Below are 22,932 nucleotides of genomic sequence, written 5' to 3'. Positions count from 1 at the left end.
ACTTCATATAAAAGTATTTTCTTTAAAACATGTTATATTTTAGGAAAAAATAAACATGGCCAGGTACTTATAAAATTGAAATTTAACAAATCAGACTAATCCAGCTTTAAGTTTTTAAACATTGTCTCATTCACCTTCCCTTAATTAATTTAGCTAACAACATGACTAACAAGGTTTTATTAATGAGCTTATCCTTGTTCACAACTTTTACTATATACTTATTGTTTATGGATGTTCATATATGAATGATAAACTTCAATAAAGAAGTTTTAAAAATTGTAGAAAACATTTCACATATAAAAGAGGAATTTTAGTTTTCAAATTAAGAGATTTTTTTTTCTGAGACCAATTGGAACAATTCTAATCTTTTTACTTGCAATGCTACCTTCATTAGATAAAAACAATTATTAAAATTTTAACTTCAGAAGATTCTGCTTAAAAAGTCAAGAGTTTTAATGACTCTGAAAGCTTCTGAATGTATAATATTTGAGTCAAAATTCTAGAGTTCTATAGCGATGTCATATAAACACCTCTTCTTTAAACTTGTTGATTTTATCTTGGGTATAAAAATCAACAAATACTATACTGCTAATAGTATTTCTTCCTGGGCTTTGGGCCATTTAGAGTCTTTTCAATCTCAAAACTTAAAATTATTTTTTTCCTATGCCTAATAATGCTGTACAGGATAGATGTTAGAAAAAAATCCAGGGTGTTTTAATATTTTATGATTACCATATACTGCAATGAGTCTATCAGATTTTTTCTCACTAGGAAAGCTAGATATGAATCAAATATTGATTTTCCTCCTGTAAATCACACTTGTCTATTGAATCAGTCACCCAACCTTCATGTAGGATTTTAAATTTTCTCTTAAGAGTTCACTGAAAAGCTTCCAAATCTGCAACACAGCTATGGTCCCCCAATGATTACATGAGACACTCCCTCAGCTAAGTAAGAAACTACTTTTGCTCCATGAAATTGATGCTCTGAGGGTTTAATAGCTAATCTTGTTCCCTCAATTTTGGTATTCAAGTCATTAATAATAGCATATAGGAGCAGATGTAGCTCAGTGGTTGAGCACCTGCTTCCCATATATGAGGTCCCAGGTTCAATCCCCAGTACCTCCTTAAAAAAACAAACAAGCAGCATACAGGTCCAAATAAACAGTGTAGCTCCAGAACAGGCTAAGAGGAGCGCTGTTCCAGGAACATCAATACTCTGCATCAGCAATCAGAAGGCATTTCCTCAAGGCTCTGTTCACTAGCGTTTTTAATTCCTGAGACCACTCCTTCAGTTGATTCAAATCTGAATCAATAAAATAACCATCACCAGAGCAAGCATACTCATGAGCAAGTTTGTTGATGGACACACGAATCACAAAGCAACTCTGCCATGGCACACAGGTTTTGGTCTTAAAGCACTTGAAAAGCCAGTCAGGCTTCACAGCATCTTGCTTACTGCAGGAAAGTATGTTTTCCCTCTGACGTTCCCAAACCCTGCCATTATGCACTTTTTGCCACGGGTTTGGTACTATATAACCACCAAGTTCTGCAGTTCTGCTCTCCAGATCAGGCTTTCTTTTTTTTTTTTTTAAAGATTTATTATTTATTTATTTCTCTCCCCTCCCCCCCCACCCTGGTTGTCTGTTCTGTGTCCATTTGCTGCGTCTTCTTTGTCTGCTTCTGTTGTCAGCGGCAAGGGAATCTGTGTTTCTTTTTGTTGCGTCATCTTGTTGTGTCAGCTCTCCGTGTGTGCGGTGCCATTCCTGGGCAGGCTGCACTCTGTTTCGCACTGGGCGGCTCTCCTTACGGGGTGCACTCCCTGTGCTTGGGGCCCCCCTATGCGGGCGTGGCGCGGCACTCCTTGCGCGCATCAGCACTGTGCATGGGCCAGCTCCACACGGGTCAAGGAGGCCTGGGGTTTGAACCGTGGACCTCCCATGTGGTAGACGGTCGCCCTAACCACGGGGCCAAGTGGGCCGCCCAGATCAGGCTTTCGATGGCTATACATCTTCAAATATATTAGAGACTGCTTATGTTAGAAAGATTACATGCTATTAAGTGCTCAATAATGCCAATAACTTCATTACTCTTTGGGGCAACTTTCCGCTTGTTTTCCTGTGGTTTTTCACCACCACCTGCAGGCGGTGTTTAGTCGTGAGCACTGCAGCTGCTTCCCCCAAGTTGCTCTAAGTCATCCAGAGTCATGCATTCGTGCTGTTCTTTGTCTTCTCCTGTCTTTTAACTTGTGGAAAACGCAATGTGCGGTCGGTTTTACACATACCGCTAGGAACAATCTCTGCTGCCTTAATCTGACAACGACAGAGTTACAAGTTTCAGCGTGCACTTCTGGCTTCTCTGTACCACGTAAAAGGCTACCCGGTGGAGTGTTTTGTGAAAAGGCTCCCAAGGTTTGGCCTACTTCAAACCCAGATCATACAGTTCTTTCGAGGTGTAACCCGAGCCAACACGGCAGAGTATGACAGGGGGCCTTTCACCGGCAGGAGGCTTCTCTGCTGCTGCGCAGAAAGCGGGGCATCCTTCCACGCCAGGAACCTCTACCCAATAGCCGCCAGCAGTTAAGACGTCTAGTTCATCCGGACTCCATTTATGTACTCTGGTTTAATTTTATCCATCCTTTACCTCTTTTGTCTGGCTTGTAAACGGTAGACGGTATTTTATCACAATTCCCTCTTCTCTTTTATCGATGGCTTCATTCAAAGCATGTTACTTCTTTCTTAGTATGAGCCTGTGTTTTCTGCATTATTTCTATTCTACCTGGTATTGGTGTAAAATTACTAGTAAAATTCCATACCTTTTTCAGGGTTTCATGTCCTAGCTTTTTATTATTAGCCATCAATATGTCAAAAGCACAATTACAAGTTTGCAGATCAGAATCTTCTACCATTCATTTAATATCTAACTTCCTTTTCGCACAAAAGTATGGGTATTAGAATTATAGGCCATTAACTCACGGTCAAGACTGCACGTTTGTAAATCTATTTTGAATGTATTGTGAAGAAATGGTGTTAAAGGACCTTCACATGGAGATGCACCAAAAGGAGTAGTATAGAAGCCATATCAGTTTCAGGAGAACTTGCATACACACCCAGCTCTGTGCATGTGTGCATGCTCACCATCCAGCTTGGTTCAATGTAGAAGCTCTGGAGTTTCACATCCTTCTCAATGTGCTGAATATCTGCTGCAGCAGCTAGCGTTGGTTTACAGGCAGAAAATAAAGTGATAGAAATATCACAGGGCCCTAGTGAAGGCTCATGCAGGTGCCTGCAGACTTTCCAGATCTGTGGCAACATTACGCAACTTAGCAGCATCACTATGAAAAATAGAAAGTACAATTTTCTGATTACAACCAACATTTAAGTCCTTTACAATCACTCATATGAGCCACTTTTGTTCAAGTGCTGAGCTTTGAGTTATAAGCTGAAGAAGATTCTTCTTTACTAGGTTCTTTTTTTTGGTAGAATTATTACTGGCAACCTGAGTCTAAAATGTCATCTACTTGCTCTATGGTTAAACTTCCATTCTGTAAATATCTTGTCTTCAGTATGATATAGGCAATCATTGCAAAGTCTCCGGCATCTTTATGAGTTCCAGTAGGTGTTCTGTAATTTAAAAGTTTAAGGGTATCTTTTCCTTCTCTCAGTAAATTATACAATTCAATATAAAGATTAGCAAATACAGTTTCTTTGATTCCATAGGCCATTCTCTCTCTTTCTAGCTGAGGAAGAATGTCTTATTGCTTGGTAAAGAGTCTGTGACATCATTTTGGTTTTTATGAAGAGCATCATGAAATTTTCTATAAGAATCTAAAAATTCACTGAAGTGTCTGATTTTTTTCTGCATATCCTTTATTTTTCTGTATTTGTTCACAAGTTGAACATGATCCTGTGAAAGGAACTTGTACTGCATTGGTGTGTGAAGTTTGTGGGGCAGCCTTAGAAGCTGCAGGACCCTCTGGTTTAAGTCAGGCTTGTTTGGTTGAACACAAGGTCACTTCTGTCCAGCCACTGAATGAACTTCCCACTAAAGTGGGCTGAAGGCAACACCACCAAACTGGAATCAGAGGCCAAAATAAGTTGGTTTTGCCAGGTATCCTTTTAAAAAAAAATTTTCTTTTAAGTCTTTGTCTAGTATTTCAAAGCCTGGTATTCTTCATTGATGGTCTTTGACTTTTTATCCTGTTCGTGTGGCTGGAATCTCACTTCCGGTTTCTTTGTCTATCTTCTTGCATAATGCATTTTAATATTTTGATTTGTTACCTCTGGCAGTTAGTCCCAGGGCTGTCTATTTCTTAAGTTTGTATCCAGCTAGTGATACGACAGAGATTTCCTTACGTGCCAAGAGCTAACAAAATCAAACCAAGCAAAAAGCACCTCTCATGGTCTTTGTAAATTGGGCCTGCTTTCCCTTGTATTCTCCTTCAGAGTTTAGCCTTTATATCAAGCAGTTCAGTATGAGGCAAGTGTGAAGTGCAGTATTCTGTCTGTCTTTTCTGAACCTGCATCTTGCTGTGGGTTTGTGCATACTTATGGCCTTAGGAATCCCCCCATTTACAGGAATCTGGATAGTCCCTCTATTTCCTCTATGAAGCAGATATATATCATAAAGCTTTAATCCTTTTCCCCAGGCTGTTTTAACTTAGTTCCTCCTTACACTGCTTTAGCTGTCCACAAGCTGCTTCTGCTTGCAGGGCACATTCTGAAAGGGAAAGCCAGAGATGAGTTTCCTGGTTTAGTCTTTCAGGCTGCTGCCTCAATGAGTGGTACTGACGTACAGGTACACCAGTGTGCCTTCATAGTTGTGTACATCTGCCTCTGTAGCACAGCCTGTCATTTGGCTCTAAAACCGAGAGGTCCATAGAATAATCCCAAGCATCTACTTTATATTTATTTCAGGGGCATTTAACCTCCTGCCCAGTAATTGTTTGCCCCTAATACTCCAGCATGCCTGCCTCATAAGACCCAAGATAGCTCTGGGTATACCTGTTCTGTCTTCTTAAAGACAAGAATATTGATGCCCTAACCTACCTTTACTCCCACTCCCATGCTGTCCACAAATAATAAAATTTCTTCTAGCAGTTTATTTTCTCTCATCTTTGCTTCTTTCCCTACATCCACCTGTCATGAATAAAACCTATTCTTTAGGTTTCATTTCCCTTATTCTTTTTGTCGCAACTTTTATAAAGAATGAAAACAAAATGCCACCAATTTGCAAAAACAAAATGGAAAGAGAGAGAATACTTTGTAGAGCGAGAAACCACAGTGCAAAAACTAAAATTTACCACAAATACTCTTAGAGGGTGTCATCAGTAAAATCCTGGGGACTAGGAAACTGAGTCTAGTCATTTGTTTTGAATAGAAATAATTATTTTTATGGATGACTGTTCACATGTGGTTGATGACTCCTGGAGCCATTGTTCCAGATGAAAGTATATGTTCTAAACCCTGTTAAAGTACTTCCAGAATTGGTTCTTCGCATTTGCACATTTTAGTGAAAAAGCCAAAATGTAGATAGAAGTAATTACTTCAGAGTAAACCTTGATGCTAAAGGAGCTATCTCATTAGCATTGTGGCTTAGTGAACAGCAAGAATATATTTTTAAATTGTTTAGAACAGCAGTAAAATTAAAGTGGAATTGTTGGGCAGAAGGAATATGTAATCCTATTATGCTAATGGCTCCACATAAAGGAAATGGCAGTGGGGATTGCAGTACGGCTGCTCTGCTCCCTGCCTGTGCTGCTCCCGGTTGCTCAAGCTCCTGCCTTCTGGGGAGTGCACACCTCCTTCCCCATCTAAACCTTTTGCTCCCTGCAGGGCCCGTATCAGGTCTCACCTTCTCCATGATGCTCTTCCTTAAAACCTGGCACACCTTTCTCAGAGCACTGGTGGTGATGGCGTTTGGGCACCATAAGCACGGTTATGTGAATCACGTCACGGTTCTCTGCATCTCCCTCTGTGGCAGTGCCGCACATAAAACCGTTTCAAGAGATGGACTTTATTTCTAGGAAAGGAAGGAAGAGGTTTAGTTGGGAACATGAGCAACATTTGATTTTGTTCAGCAAGTAATTTTAAAGGAACTATTGTGTATAGGGTACCATGAGAAACCCAGAAATGAATAATCCAAAGCCCTTGCTCTTATCTAAAATTTTTTGAAAATTGATAATGTAAATATGCCAGACTTCCCAGGATCCCTCCCAGAAGCATATAATCACCTTCACAAACATTGTTTGAACTCTTTCATTAGGGTACTGTCGCTGAAGGCAGGCCTGAAAGACATGAGGTCATTCATTCATCCGTCCATCCATCCACTCATTGACCATTGAGAGCCAGTGCATGTTAAACGTTAGGTGTTGGGACACAAAAATAAAAAAAATGTCATAGAGGCAGTTCTTGCCCTCATGGAACATTCTGCCTTGGTAAACGTAGAAGAAAAGAAATGGGGCTGGAGCCAGTTACGAGGAACCTTAGGCTATGCTAAAGCATGTGAAATTTGTTTCTTAATTCATTGAAAAACTGTCTGGTATGTTAAGGAAGAAAGCAATGAAAATGATTTATGTTCCAGAAAGATCTTTCTGGAAGCATGATGAAAGACAATGATAAGACCAGGAAAAAAAAAAAACGATTAGATATTGAAAAGAATCTCTCCAAACAGAACTAAGAACAGGATGTATGGCTACCAGTCGAGGTAGAAGAATTATATTTTTCTGAATACTGTATTGGCTTAAAACCATTAGGTCATGCATGCCATGGACGACTTAAGTCAACTAGGGACTTTGTAACTGGCTTTTGAAAAGGAATAATTTTTAAAATAAAAATTTTGGTTATAATTCTCTGAATTCTTTGTTAAAATTTATATGCAATGAGAAGTTATATTTATCTTATTGTTCATTTAAACACAGAGCCTTAAAATAAAGTGACATTCAAATGGAGTTATTAAAAATATTTTATGGTTTAAGAGAAGTTTTTAGGTCCTTTCACATAGGATTTTATGTGTTAATAAGGCAAACCAAAAATCAACCTTTCTTCCTTCTTTACTGTCTTCTCTTCCCAGAGCTGAAATACCCATTTTCATATCAATAAATGCATAAAAATGACTTATAAAATTCAGAGAAAGTAATAGTCTTTTCCAGACATGTAAAGACAGAATTGCAAAAGTACAAATATTCCCTGGTTGACACACCATGAAATTCAAATTCTTGCTCCATGCAGCTGTTACCTGCCCTACTATGAAACTTGGTTAAAATAAAATATTCCTTAGTTCAGATCCATTTCCTCAATCTCCTTCCACTCCTGCCTTGAAACAAATAGTATACTCTTAGCTGAGTGTCTCGTGGAGCCCACAGTTAACGATTCTACTTGTGCACATAAGCCCAGCTTGTCCTCTCTCGGTCTTGAGAGATTTATAAATTTACCTCTCAGAAGTCAAAATTCTGTTGCCTATTAGTCCTAATAAAGGTGAAGGAGTTTCCTGGAGGGAAGGCTGACAACCTTAATTAGTCAAAGCTGGAGAGTGTGCGGTTGGCTCCAGTGAGGGGGATTTTAACCTCTTCTTCCCCATTTCCCTCTTGACTTACAAACAGGAGTTGAGCTCCAAGGCTCTCTAATTTAGATTTTGCAGGACAGTGAAGATCGTTCCTCCTCTGGGAAGACTTGTGCGCCATTGGTCTGGAGTTGATTATTTAGCTGTAAGTAATAACACAGTCTATGTTTTGGGCAAGAGTGTTGAGGCTGAAGTGCTGTTGTGCTTGGGAGTGAAACAAATGAGATACCAGAGCAGCTGAAGAACAGACGTCTCTTCCTGGTTTTTCTATGAAGTTCTTTTATTTTAAAAACATGAAAATACAGAGGCAATTTATTTATAAATGTTTCCAGAAGAACGTAATGTGTTAAGCCATTTGAAGAGGCAGTTTCTTTGGAGACCAAACCCTTTAGAAATATTAGAGAAGTCTTCACAATCCAAAATACTTTCTAAACATCCGCTATTAGAGGGTGGCAATGCAAGGAGAGGCTTACGGTGGAACCCAGAGAGGGAGGACATAATCATGTGTTCCCAACCTCAATACTGAAAATGGGAAACATTCCTTAGAGAAATTTACAAAGAGTGACTGGAGAGAGATGCTGAACTTGTGGCTCAAAATATTCAGTGTGGTCAAGATGTTGATTCACTTCAAATTGATCTAAAGAGTCAGCATCATTCTACTCAACATCCTGGTAGGTTTGTTTATAAACATTTAAAATTTTAAAATGTAAATTTTGGACATTTCTTCAATTCCCAAAATGATATGAAAAGGAAAAAAATAATTGAAGGACTTGCTTAATTCTACCTGATTTCAAAGGTTATTATAAAGTTATGGTAACCAACACAGGATGATTTTGACCCATGACAGACATAGATCAATAGAAGCAACAGAATAGAAGGTTCAGAAAAAGACCCACATGTAATTTGTCAATTGAGGTACCAAGGTAATTTCATGGGAAAAGTGTATATTTTTCAGAATACAGAGTTATAAGAATTAGATATTGCAGCAGTTCGATATGGTTTAGGAATTCCAAAAATAGATATTGGGTTATGCTTGTAAACTGGCCTGTACCTGGTCCTGATTAAATTATGATTAGGGATTTGATTGGGCCATGTCCATAGAGTGTTGCGTCCCTGCCCCTTGGTGGGTGGACATTCACAGATAAAAAACATGGCAAAGGACAGAGTTGGAGGTTTTTGATGTTGGAGTTTTTGATGCTGGAGTTTTGAGCTGGAGCCCAGGAAGTGAACACACAGGAGAAGAACACAGAGGAGTGGAGATGGCTCCTTAGTCATGGCAGAAGCCCTGGGGAGAGAGACAGAGCCATTTATCTGATAGTCTACAGCTGGCCTTGTGGAGTGACCATGACAGCTGAGCCTGGAGAGAAAAGCAGCCCCAGGAAGAGAGGAACCCAGGAAGCCTGAACTCTTGCCAGATGTCTGCAGATGTCTTGCCCCAACACATGGCAACAGACTTGGGTGAGGGAAATAACTTATGCTTTATGGCCAGTTAACTGTAAGCTTCTACCCCAAATAAATACCCTTTATAAAAGCCAACAGATTTCTGGTATTTTGTATCAACACCCCTTTGGCTGACTAATACAGATATCTATACAGAAAAAAATCAACCTCAACCCTTCCTCACACCACTAAAAAATGAATCCTAAATGGATCATAGACCTAAATATATAACAAAATCTATAAAACCTTTAGAAAAAACATACAAAATTAACATCTTTGTGACCTTGGGGTAGACAAATATTTCTTAGGACAGATAAAGCACTAACCATGAAAGGAAAAATTGATAAATTGTTCATCAAAGTTAATAGCATTATTATGAAAATGAAAAGGGAAGCAACAGATGGGGAGAAAGTACTCACTGTACTTGTGTCTGACAAGGGACTTGTATTCATGATGTGTGAAGAAAGTAAACTGCGTAATGAGACAAACCACCAAACTGAAGAAATGATCATAAGATTTGAACAGGCACTTTAGGAAACTAGGTACATAAACAGCCAATAAGCACATCATGAGTCATCAGGGAAATACAAATTAAAGCCACAGATACCACTATACACTTATTAGAATGGTCAAAATGAACGACTCACAGTACCAAGCGTTGGAATGTGAAGCACCTGGAGTTCTCACATGTTTCTGGTAAAGTGTAACATAGTACAGCTATTTGAAAAGTAATTGGTAGTTTTAAATAACTTTAAACATAGACTTCATATAGGATTCAGCCATGCTACTCCTTGGTCTTTACCCAAGAGAAATGAAAATTTCCACAGATAGACTTCTGTGTGAATTTTATTCACATGTATTTACTCATAATATCCAAAATGGAGATAACTCAAATGTCCATCAAGAAATGAAAGTGAATCTTTTTTTGCTCTTCCCCTTCTTGATGCCCCTTTCCCGCCCAGGTTTTCATGCCTTCAGCCCGCCCTCTGCCGAACTCAGTTTTCACCAACTGTATGTTTTCAGTAACTGATGATATCACTGAAGAACAATTCAATCATAGAAAATTTTCTTAAAATTCATCTTTTTCTTAATGATCATTTCCTTCAATGACACATTCATGTAAAGTCTTCAGTTAACTAATTTCTATATTTCTTATTAATAGAAATAATTTATGGCAACCAGTATATTGCCTGCTTTAGGGTCTATTTTTTGACTTCGGAAATTTATCATGATTTTTAGTGAATTAATGTTAATGTTCAACAATTATCACGTGTTGTGCTTAATGTATTTTCTAATAAAATTAGATTTTCATAAAAAATGTATAAATTGTGGCATATCCATAAATAGAGTAAACTCAGTAATAAAAAATTATGAATTGTGTATGATATACACAACATGGATTAATCTTAAAAATGCAATGCTGAATGAAAAAAACCAGAGTATATACTGCCGTGAATTCTAGAACAGTCAGACCTGCTCTATAGTGACAAAAAGCAGCCAGGCGATTGCCTAATGGCAGAGGAAGTAGGGAATGGTCGCACTAGGGAAATTTGAGGGAGGGGAAAATATAAACCTTTTGTCAAAATCCATTGAATTTAGATGAGTGCCTTTTACTTCACATAAATTGTACCCAGTAAAGTTGATTTGAAAAGCAATAATAATATATATAGGGATTTAGTGTCTTGTCTTTTCGAATACGATTAACATCGAGGCATGGTTAGATATGACATAGTTAAAAATCAGTGGGGATGCGTTCCCGCCCTAGCTGCCTGAAGGTCATCGCCATCATGAATGGTAACTCTCTGGATGAGGAAGTTCATGACCAACAGGCCACGTCAGCAGGAAAGAATGGTCATCAGTGTCCTTCACCCTGGGAAGGCAACAGAAGACAGAAATCCAGGAAAAACCAGCCCAATGTACAAGACCACACCGGACATCATCTCTGTGTTTGGATTCAGAACTCATCTTGGTGGTGGCAAGACAACAGGCATTGCCATGATGTAGGATTCCTTGGATTATGCAAAGAAAATGAGCCCAAACACAGACTTGCAAGGCTCGGCCTGTATGAGAACACAAGGACCTCAAGAAAACAGCAGATGGAACGCAAGAGTAGAACGAAGACCGACGACAAAGACCAGTGCTGGTGGTGGCAAAGAAAGGAGGAAAATTCTTCAGTGACTTGATCGGCGATTGTGCAGATTTTTCACCAGAGGATTAACAAAACTATAAGAACTTTGGTATGTATGGTTGTTTGAAATATATTTGAAGTTTACTGGAAATGTTATAAAATCAGTTGCTGTCACAGCAGATTTAGACTGATGGCCAGGGTTCACATATTGTTCCATTAAACGTTCAGTGAAAAAAAAAATTAATGGCGACGGGCTCTTAGTCAATGATGTAACCTGATTTGAACTCAGCTCTTAAAATATCAGCCTCCACTGTAAGTAACCAGTAGTTCAGTAAATAAAAATCTTTCAAACTCACTACAGTGTGCATACTGGTGTATGCTGAACAGTCTTAGAAATTATTAAACTCTTATTCTTCCTCTCCATTCCTTTGCTTCTTGTTATTTTAATAAAATAAAAATTTAAAATATGTCATATTGGCCATTTGCTGATTTCTATCAGAAAATAGAATATGTCTAACAGCCATAAAGTATGGCTGAGAAAATTCTAGTTCTCCTACTTTCAGAATGAATGACCTGAAACCAGTGAGTATTTATTTCCCACTGGGAAAACACTTGCTTTTGATTGAAACTTTGTATGTAATGAGCAATTTATGGATCTCAGGGGTGTGTGAGAGAGAAAGAGAGAGTGTGGTTTAGGGCAAGATGAAGGACATTTTTTCCCCCTGAAGTTTTGATTAATCCTTAGTGGTTTATTCTTTTACATTCTACCAATTCACTGGAAAATTACAGTTTAGTCTCATGTATAAATGTCTAGGATTTGCAAGTTTAGGCTGGAAGATCTTCAGCAGAGTTTGATGTGGGCATAATAAGTTCAAGTTTAGGCCAAAATATGTGTTATTTAAAATAGCAGTTTCAAATATGACCATGATAATAGATTTCTAAAGGATAGAGTAGGAGTGGAGTTTTTCTTTCGAGGATGCACTTTGATGTATTAAATGCTTGCTGTCTGAAGCCCTGTGGTGAGCTGGTGGGAAAGAGCTGAGTAAGGCATTGCTCCTACAGACTTACAAAGACCATCTCAACGTTAATTTGCACATGGTTTGGTGATGGGTGTGTAGCAACACTACGATAGTGGTAGAGAAAACGAAATTGGCTGCAAAGAAAATGGACCAGGAGACGACGCGGGCTCCGAGCAGGGCTCCCGGGCAGCTCTGGCCGCCTGCCCTGGGCTTCTGGTCGCCTCCAGCACCCGCCGCTTCGCTGGGCGGGAGGGGGGTCTGCACCGGCTCCACCGCTGGCTGTGGCCTGGGGACCGGGCGGGCGCAGGCTTGTCTCACGCTTCCCATCTCAGGGCTCCCGTCTTCCTCGCCTGACGTTCTGCCGTTTCTTGTAGGAAATGTGAACTTCAAAGGCTGTGATCTATGTATCTTCCAAAAATACAATTGAAAAGTTTATGGAGGTGGGGGGGTGGGGAGTGGGGTATATGGGAACCTCATATTTTTTAATGTAATGTTTTGTGTGATCTATTAACTTTAAGAAAAGATCATTAAAAATAAAAAACAAAGCTGTCGTGTGGAGAACGTCTCACTCCTCCTTCCTAGCCTTGCCTGCTGTACAGCAGCTCCTCCCGCCCTCAACAGAAGGCCACCTGGCTGGGACAGGTTTGTCTGGCTGTTCTCTGGATGAGTTTGCTTTGCCGAGAAAAGACCTCTTTCCTGGAGCATCCACATTATTTACACTCCTTAACCTGTGCTGTGTCATTAGGGCCACCGCGAGGGCGCCAGTGACCGCAGGCGGCCCAGGCTGCCAGCGCCCTCCTGGCCGGGGATCCGCTCCGCAGTGAGGCCTGTGGCTTTGTTGGTTTATTTTGGGCTTTTAATCTGAAATAATTTTAGACTTCAGAAAAGCTGCAAAAAAATCATATTGACTGGACAGTGACCACTGCTGCAGGACTATTTTAACTAACCTGTAGCTCTCGTTTGAACTTTGCTACTTTTCTGCTGATGCCCACCTTACGTGCACATTTCACTTAGCTTTGACATCTTTACACACCCACGTACCTACTTTTGAAATCAATATAGAGGGAAGCAGCTGTGGCTCAATCAGCTGGGCTCCCGCCTACCATACGGGGGGTCCTAGGTTGGCGTCCTGGGGCCTCCTTGTGAAGGCAGGCTGGCCCGTACGCTGCAGAGAGCTGACACCCGTGGGCCACAGAGAGCTGGTGCAGCAAGATGACCCAGTAAAGGGAAACGAGAAGATACAGAAAAAACATGCAGCAAATGGACACATAGAAGAGACAGCAGAGAATGGAACAAGCTGCAAGGGGGGGGGAAATAAATAAATAAATCTTAAAAAAAAATCAATATAGAGCATTTTTACCACCCCAGAAGGCTCCCTCGTGCTTCCAGCATCCCAGTCAAGAGCCCACCTGCTGACAGTCCCAGCTTTCTGGCTCTGTGAGGATTCATCATGCTTCTGGGATTTGGGGAGCTGGAGAAGTCACCCCCGCCCCTGCTGCGGTGAAGGCAGGCAGGCCCTTCCCTGCCCTTCTTCTCACTCTTCCTCCCATTGGGATGCTTGGCCACAGAAAGGTAAACCGCACAGGTAAATCCCAGAGCGGAACCAGACCCCTCACACGGACGAGGCCAGGGCCTCAGCTGCGCTGGAGAAATCGGTTTCGTCCTCGAGGCGCCCGTGAGGCTGCGGCTTCCTGGTTTCTCAAGCCCGGAACGCCTGGGCCGGCAGATCAGGCTGGAGCCTAAAGTACTCGCCGAGCGCAAGCACCCACGTGGGGTAGAGGCAAGGAGCGGCCGAGCCGCGGGGGCGGCAGGGGGCCAGCCAGCCTGGTGCAAGCCGGGGTGTCCCAATCACGTGCTTCACACGCCAGCGAGGCAGGGCGAGGCCGAGCGCGGGGCTGACCCTGCCCCTCGCAGTGCCCCCCCCAGCGGCGCTGGCCCACAGTGTCCTGGGTCCCGGCTTTCAGGTCCGACTCCTTGGGGACACAGCCAGAGGCGTGTCCTGCTCCTGGTAACGGTTAGCCCAGTGATGGGTGTGACGTTTAGGTGGCCGTCACCTCCACCGCGAGATGGGAGGAGAGCAGGCAGGTGGAAGGGAAAGCCCGGGAGAGAGCCGTGGCCCAGGGGTCTCCGAGCAAAAGGGCGGCAAAACCAACCCGGAATAATGCCTGGAATTGTAGTCCTGTTCCGGCACTCCGGGTTCAAGCCCCATTTGACCACTGCTGGGCAAACCCACTTGCAGGGGCAAGTTTAGGCCCCTGACCTTGCACGTGGACGCGCCGTGCTTGCGAGGAGCGCTCCTCCAGGGCGGGCTCTGCTTACTGCACTCTTGTTGCTGTGGGGCCCCGCTCTCCTCCTGGGGCCCCGCTCTCCTCCCTCTTCTCTTCTCTGCCCCTTTCAACCCCTTGCTCTCCCTGGGGCCCCGCTCTCCTCCCTCTTCTCTTCTCTGCCCCTTTCAACCCCTTGCTCTCCCTGGGGCCCCGCTCTCCTCCCTCTTCTCTTCTCTGCCCCTTTCAACCCCTCGCTCTCCCAGTTCAAGTCTTCATCTTGCTTTTCCCTGTGAACTTCAATCTTATCGAGCCCACTTCTGCTCAGAGCAGAGCCTTGGACGGGAAGGCTGTGTGGAGAGTGTGGGCTCAGGAGCCCAACAGCAGAGGCTCAAATCCCATCTCTGCTAGTTACTTGCCTGAGACCCTGGGCAAGTTAATTCACCTCACCATGCCCCTGTGAAGTCCAGATGTTGTGAGGATTTAAAAAGTTAATATTATGTTAAGAACAGTGTCCGACCCCAGCGTGTATTCCATGTCAGCTATTGTTACTTAAATGTTCAATGGCTGCATTTCTCCATTCATGACTGGATATTCCTTGAGGTCTGATACTCACAGACATAATTTCTGTCTTTTGCATTTGTGACAGTTCAAAGTTTTGTGAATTCCAGGAAAGATCATGTTCTTTGAGCTAATCCATTCCTCTGGTAATGGAGTCTTTTGATGGCCTTAGATCCAGTTGAGGGACCCTTTGATCAGCTCAGTTTTGACCAGATTGGTTTAGGGCCTTTGATTGGACTAGTCAGTGAGGTGAGACCCAGGCTGGGTCTCCGCCCTCTTACCTGAGGCTGATGTAAATGCAGAACTTGACGCAGAAACACACAGAGAAGGGCAGCCACCATTTTACCCTGCCACGTGAGAAAGGACTCCAGGATCGCCCGCAGCTGTAGAAAGACAGAGAGACCCCGAGAGCCTGAGAGAGAGGCTGGAGCCTGCAATCAGCGGAGCAGCTGAAGCTGAAGCAATGAGGAGAGTGGAGAGATGCGCCATGTGCCTGGTCACACATGGCTGAGCCTGGGGGAGAAAGCAGAGACTGGCCGCCATTTTGCTTTGCCATGAGTCCAGAAACTGCCAGCAGCCAGCCTTTGGTGAGAAAGCATCTCTGATGGTGCCTTAACTTGGACATTTTTGTGGTCTTGGAGCTGCAAGCTTCTACCCTAACAAATTCCCATTATATAAGCCAACCCATTTCTGGTATTTTATTCTCAGCTGCTTTAGCAAACTAAAACAGCATTATCCTTGGTCTACCGCAAGGCTGGGCAGATAGTATTTGCCCAACATTTGCTTTTCAAATAGAATATTGATGTCTGAGCTATTTATCATTTTCATAGTGATGAAGTCACAGCTGTCCTTTTGTTAATTTGCCAAATTAGATAGCAATATCCTGTTATTCTAAATTATTCTCTCTAACATATATCACTGATGTATTGATATTTCTGGAAGTAGTATCTGAAGTTCAAGTACCTTCTTGGGGAGGCAGAGATTTTTTTAAGCAAATTTATTCCAATAACATTTGTATAACCTAAATTTTCTATGTATTTCAGTGCTGCTAATTACTTTCACAATGTTGTGTTAACATCACCCCCTCCACTGCCAAAACTTTATGACATACTCAAATGAAAACTCTTTCCAATTTAAGTATTAATTCCCCATTGCCTACTCCAAGTCCATCCTCTGCTAGTCTATATTCTAGGTTCTGACTCTGTGAGTTTGCATAATCAAATTTTTTTCATATGAGTGAGATTATACAATATTTGTCTTTTTGGATCTGGCTTATTTCACCCAACCTGGTATCTTCAAGGTTCATTCATGTTGTTGTATATATCAGGACTTCATTTCTTTTTACTGCTGAATAATATTCCATTGTGTATATATATACCACATTTTGCTTATCCATTCATCACTTGATGAACACTTGGGCTGCATCTACCTTTTAGCAATCGTGAATAATGCCTCTGTGTACACTGGTGTGCAAATATATATTTGAGTCCCTGCTTTCAATTCTTTTGGGTATACACCTAGACATATGTATTTATTTTTATTTTAGCAATTCCACTGAGATATATACATATACCTTACAGTCCATCTAAAGTGTACATTTGATGGGTTTTGGTATCACCCAGAGTAGAGCATTCATCACCACCATCACTATTAGAGCATCGTCATTACTCCTAAAGAACCCCCACCCCTTCGCAGTTACCGTTCAATCTCTCTATCCATCCCCTGCCATGCACATCTTTCATAAGCATTGGGAGACTTTTGGCCATTATTTTCTCAAATATTCTTTCAGCCCCCTTTTCTTTCTCTTTTTCTGGGACACCCATAATGCATATGTTTATGTACTTCATACTGCCATCAAGTTCCTGAGACAGTCCTCAATCTTTTCTATTCATTTCTCTACCTTTTTTTCTCATTGGATGGTTTCAATTGTCCTGTCTTCTAGCTTACTGAGTCTTTCTTCTTCCACCTCAAGTCTACTGTTGTATGCCTCTCGTGCATTTGTAACCTCCTTTATCATGACTTTCATCCCTATAATTTCTGTTATGATTCTTTTTTAAACTTTTAAGTTCTTCTTCTTGCTCACACACTGCCTTAATAATATCCTTTAGCTTTATATCCACATTAGTTTATTTTTATTTATATTTTCCTTCATCTCCTTGAATTGATTTAGGAAATTTGTTTGACATTCTTCGATAAGTTTTTCTACATTGTGTGTCTCCTCTGAAGTTTTAGTTTGTTCCCTTCACTAAGCTATATTCTCCTGTTTCTTAGTATGGCTTGTAATTTTTTGCTGATGCTTGGGCAAATGAGTGTTTTGATGTGCTAATTCTTAAGGTCAGTTTTTCCCTTTTGCCTCAGGTTTTATGGTAGTTTGGCTTTGTCTTGAGGCTCTTTTTGACAATTTACATTCAATTTATACTCAACCTTTAGAGTTCCCCATGTTTAACTATTCAGATGTTCTCAGCTGGTCTTCCCCTGACTCTTGCCCTGATATGTGGTACAACTGTGAAGATGGTCCTTTGATTTGCAATTGTTTCACCTCTAAGAAAAAGCTTCATTTCCTTTCTCCCTTCTCCAGGAATCCTGCTCTATTTTGTTTGATTTTATGTAGAAATGTCTCCCCCCTCCTATGATTCATTTAAATTCTTTTCTTCCCTCAGTGCCCTCCTTTCATTACACTTTCCAGTTCTGTGACCCTTCCTACCTTATAGCACTCCAGTGCCCCTGCCTCCCCTTGCCTCTGATTACTTCTCTATTAGGATGTCGCGACCCAGGGAGCCAGGCTGGGTCAGTCCCAACAGTGTTGCTTTTTGTTTAGGTAACCAGCACTCAGACATGGATTGAGCTGTGCTCCCCTTACTGCAGTCTGTTTCCCCTGAGGACTCTTTCATACGTGACACTCCTCAGCCACTTGTGTTCCACCCTGGGTCTCGGTGGACTTTGGTCCCTGTGTCTGGACATACCTGGGGCTCTAAGTCACTACAGTGGTCAGAACAGATCTGTAGTCTGCATCTGAGGTATGGGGGGCCTGGGCCATGCTGCCTCTATGCGACTACCACATTCCATGGAACCAAGTGTGTTGGAGGGGTCCAGCCTGGCAGGTATGGGGCATAAATCTCTGTGATGGTTAAGTTAATGTGTCAACTCGGCCAGGTAATGGTACCTGGTTGTTTGGTCAAGCAAGCCCTGGACTAATTGTAATACAAGGCCATATTCATGAAGTCTAATCATCAGTGAGCTGATTGCAGCTATGGCTGGTTGCATCTACAATCAGCTGAGGAGTTTGCCATCAGCAATGAGTGACATCTCATCCAATCAGTTGAAGGCCTTCAAAGGAGAAGTGATTCCAGCACTCAGAGAATTTCCATCTCTACTTCATTTAGCCGTGGTCTCCTGGGGACTCATCGAGGACCCTTATCAGATTTCCGGGCTTGCAGCCTGCCTTATCTCCTACCAGATTTGGTGGTTTTTTTCCTTTTCTTTGATTCAGCATTTGCAGATTTCTTCTCCTGTCTCTCTCATCCTCCAGAGTTCAAACTCAGATAGGAGTTTGAATTAGTTAGGTTCTCTAGGGAAATAGAACCAACAGGAGATATCTGTAAATAGTATGAGATTTTATAAAATTGACTCATGTGGCCATGGGGTTGCACAAGGCCAAACTTCATAGGCAGGATTTGTCCTGTTATTAGTTGTTTCTGAGGGGAGACTTTCCCAGGGGATGTCTTATATCACCACGCTGATGACATCATCCTAAAGATAGAGGTTTTGCTGGTGATGATGCGAGACGTACCAGAGCGTCAGTGGTTAAGGGCCCGCATTCTGGTTCAGTGTTAACCAGGGTTAGGGCTGACTCTTCTGATGTACTAGCTTCAGGGTCTGGGGTAAGTTCCTGATCTCTGTGTCCCAGTTTTCCCTTGTGTAAAATATAGATAATAACAATAATCCAGGTCACAGGATTATACTGATGATCAAGAATCGATGTCTTATTACTAGTAAAGCAATTAAAACAGTTCCCTGCATAATGTAAGCATTCCATGGATGTTTGTCACCATTATATTATTATGATGACTATAAAGTGGCATATCCCCAATTTTCCAAGACAGTCCTAAAGTCAAATATTGTTCACAAGCTTAATTGTACTAAAATTGATCAGTCCCAATATCCCAATTAGGATTCAGAAAATCTCCAGACAACAATATTAGCTGATTTTAATCTTCTTGGTGATTACACGTAGTTATTCCTGTGAGTATGTGTTGTAGGTAGCAGTATTTTTTGCATGGATTCCTTGGAGTCTCTGGTGTGGACAAATGGAGAAATAAGAAAAAGCCATTAAATTCTACTATGGCTGATCATGTAGCTAAAAGAACTTTGAGTTTCAGAAGATCCACATTCCGGTCACTGCTCACGGGCTCTGGCCACCTTGCCTCTGCGAGCCTCCACTTCAGCCTGGGCATTGCTCACTGTCCTGCCAGCTTCAAAGGACCACTCAAGTGTCAAATAGGAAAACGAAGGGAAGAGCTCCATGTAACCTATAAACTGACATATACATGCCTAAAATGGATACTCATGTGAGTGGTTCATGTTCTAGCAAATATTCAGATAATAGAGACTTTTCATACATAAAAATATAATGATTGATTAGCAGAAGATTAAAGTGCTTTGAGAAAATTCTTGGTGCCGAAATCGTTTTGCTACGTATATAAAACATGCTTTTCTCATTTATCCATTCCACGATTAAGGGAGACTCCACAGCCTACACTAGAATCTCTCCAGTATCTCTGAAAGTGCCCTGATTCTATCCTGGATGGCCCCAAAGTTCTGTGGTCTACCTGCGATTCTGACCCATCTCTGACACTGGCCTCTGGCCTGTGGGCCTTGCTTTGCCACCTCTACCCCTTGCCACGGTGATGCTCGTTGTCACGGACTCCTGGGTGGGCACGTACCACTGTGCTGCTGCTGGCCCTCTGCTGCTCAAAGCCAGCCCCGCCCCCCGCGGCCCTCGGAGTAACGCCAGACACCAGGAAGCCTCGGGGCCCGGTCACCTCCCCCCCTCCCCCAGCCTCAGCGCTCACTGCCCTCCGCCACAGGCGAGCCTCTCCTGGACTGAACTTCCCTACTGCCTCCCCTGGGCTTGCTCTCTTAACCTGGGCTTTTGTGTGCTTTCCCTCGGGGTCACCTGGTCAGCTCCTGACTTCCCCATCATCTTCCAGGTGGTAGCGTCAGAGTCACTCCTTCAGGAGATGTGTTGCTGACGGCTCCCAGGTTTTCTCTGCCTGGGACGCACGTCTGCGTCCTTGGAGCTGGCTGGCTGACCTTGAAACGCAATGCAGGGAGCCGGCGAGGACCTGCCCTCTCTCTGGGGCCATGTTTCTCACTAAATCAGCCCATTCTACATGGGGCTAGCATTTTACCTTGTGCTATCCAACACACACACTTATCTTTAAAAGTATTTAGAAGGCTCTCAGGCCTGTGCACTGCCTCAGTTCATTTTTAAAATTTCTTTTGACAAATGTTTATTGTGTACCAATTATGTGCCAGGGACTGTTCTAACTAGGGAGATATAAATTCTGCAGGAGGTTGTAATTTTTAATTAAAAAATGAATTTGCGGTATAGACACACAGGAATACCAGTGAATAAAAGGCATTGTGCTGAAAGCATGCAGGTTAAACCAAGCTGTATTTTACTTTTATCAGGCACAGGTCAGTGGATGGCTCTGGATTTGGCTTTGGGTCCGAACTCTGTCACTTACGAGCTCGGGCTCCTGGAAAAGAACCTCTCTAAGCCTCATCTGCAGGATGGATTAGATGAGATGAAACATGCAAAGTGCTTTGCCCAGGGTCCAGGACATACTTAACATATTAAATGCCAGATACAGTTATTAAATTGGCACTTCCCTGAGCCTGTTAATGACAGAGGCAGCCAATATCACAAAACCTGATCAGGGCTATTGATTGTAACAAATAGAAATTGTTACTCTGGGGTTCCTGAGTATGAGCCCCATACATTAGTGGTATGATTTATAAGGAGAAGCACTAAACAGAGCATAAAGAACTTGAAATTTAGTTTGATCTTTGGCTCTAAATGACATATGAATTTATGCAAGTCATTTGCTATCTCTGGTTTCATTTTTCTCATCTGTAAGACTACAGGAGCTCTTATGGTCCCTTCTAATTATAAAACACTAGAATTATGTGTTAGTCAGCCAAAGGGGTGCTGATGCAAAATACCAGAATCGGTTGGTTTTTATAAAGGGTATTTATCTGGGGTAGGAGCTTACAGATACCAGGCCATAAAGCCTAAGTTACTTCCCTCACCAAAGTCTATTTTCACATGTTGCAGCAAGATAGCTGCTGACGTCTGCCAGGGTTCAGGCTTCCTGGTTCCTCTGGGCTCAGCTCCTCTGTTTCCTCCACAAGGTCAGCTGTAGACTAGGAGGCGAAGGGCTCTGTCTATCTCCCTGGGGCTTCTTCTGTGTCTAAGGAGCCGTCTCTACTCCTCTGTGTTCTCCTGGCTCAGGTCCTCTCTTCCCAGGACTTGCTTCTCTTTCCTCTGTGAGCTTACTTCCTGGGGCTCCAGCTTAAGGCTTCAGCATCAAACCCCAACATCAGAAACCCTCAACTCTGTTCTTCGCCATGCCTTTTATCTGAGAGTCCCTACCCACCAAGGGGCGGGAACTCAATGCCCTAATGACATGGCCCAATCAAAGCCCCAATCATAACTCAATCATGCCCAGGTATGGGCCATAATCCAAACATAATATAATATCTATTTTTGGAATTCATAACCTTATCAAACTGCTACAAACTGTGACTGTCTTCCCTCTGGGATTTTCAGACAGCTTTGGAGAACTGAAATTTTATTCCCATCTGACTCTTAAACCCCCCATTTCCACATTTCTTGTGTGACAAGAGGAAATATTGTGCACAATTGTTTCTTTGTAAGTAATATTCTAGGATGAGAGCTTCCTATTTCAGGAAGTGAATTTATTATAACAATGGAACTGGACATTTAAGGGTAACTTGAGCCATGGTGTGGCTGAAGCATTAGTGTGTGCCGCCTTTGGTTAAAAGAGTACCTTCTTCTTCCCTTTAGAACTGCCTTTGACTGTCAGCGGAGACACCAAAGATCTCTGTTCTTCTGTAGAATGTTTGGTTATTTAGGTTTCTATGAGGCACTTCATTTGTTCAAGGGAGTGCATTCCAAAGAATCAGCCCACAGACATCTAAATTCTCTTTTTGTTTTTGTAGTACTATAATCTTACTTAATATGAGCTGTGTCTTTGCTACTTTGGTCAGCTGAAAAATACATTTTCTTGCTATTTAAAAGGAAATACAGTTTCCAAGTTGTTCTTCTAAAACCTTTGAATTCAAATTCTTTCTTGTTAGAAGATGTGTCTTATGAGGGTTTGAAGCTGTATGGACCACAGAAAAGCATGTTCTTACAGCTAATCCATTCCTGTGGGTGTATACCTATTGTAATCAGGACCTCTTGATGAGGTTACTGCAAGGTATGGTCCAGGGTGCATCTTAATCATCTTAATGGAGTCCTTTATAAATGGGAAGAATACAGAAAGAGAAAGAGAGAAAGCCGGAAGCTGAAATCAATGAAAGCTGGAAGGGAAGGTGAGACCAGCAGATACCACCATGTGATTTGCCTTGTGACAGAGGAGTCCAGGATTGCCAGCCACCAGTCTTCTGGGAGAAAGCATTGCCTGATGTGCCTTGATTTGGAAATTTTTCTTGGCCTTAAAACCGTAAGCTTGTAAACTAATAAATTTTCCCTGTTAAAAGCCAACCGGTTTCAAGTATCTATGTTTTGGCAGCCTAGCAGACCAGAACATAACTCTCTCCTCTCCTCTATTGCCAAAAAAAAGGAAGGAAAATTATATTATTAGTAGTATGATTTTAATGTTTTAGAAGAAACCTTATACAAAGTGCTTTGCAATATATAACTATAATGT

The 22,932-nt window shown here is 42.1% G+C and overlaps 1 pseudogene; it reads right to left on the bottom strand.

Annotated features, from left to right (window-relative positions):
• Positions 1 to 776: 776 nt before the first annotated feature.
• LOC101442623 (DNA ligase 4-like) overlaps positions 777 to 22,932 on the bottom strand; it is a 97,878-nt pseudogene continuing 75,722 nt past the window's right edge.

The sequence above is a fragment of the Dasypus novemcinctus genome, chromosome 20 (genome assembly GCF_030445035.2).
Source record: "Dasypus novemcinctus isolate mDasNov1 chromosome 20, mDasNov1.1.hap2, whole genome shotgun sequence".
NCBI lineage: Eukaryota > Metazoa > Chordata > Mammalia > Cingulata > Dasypodidae > Dasypus > Dasypus novemcinctus.
The sequence above is the reverse complement of the archived record's forward strand: the minus strand, read 5'-3'. Positions and strand labels throughout refer to the sequence as shown.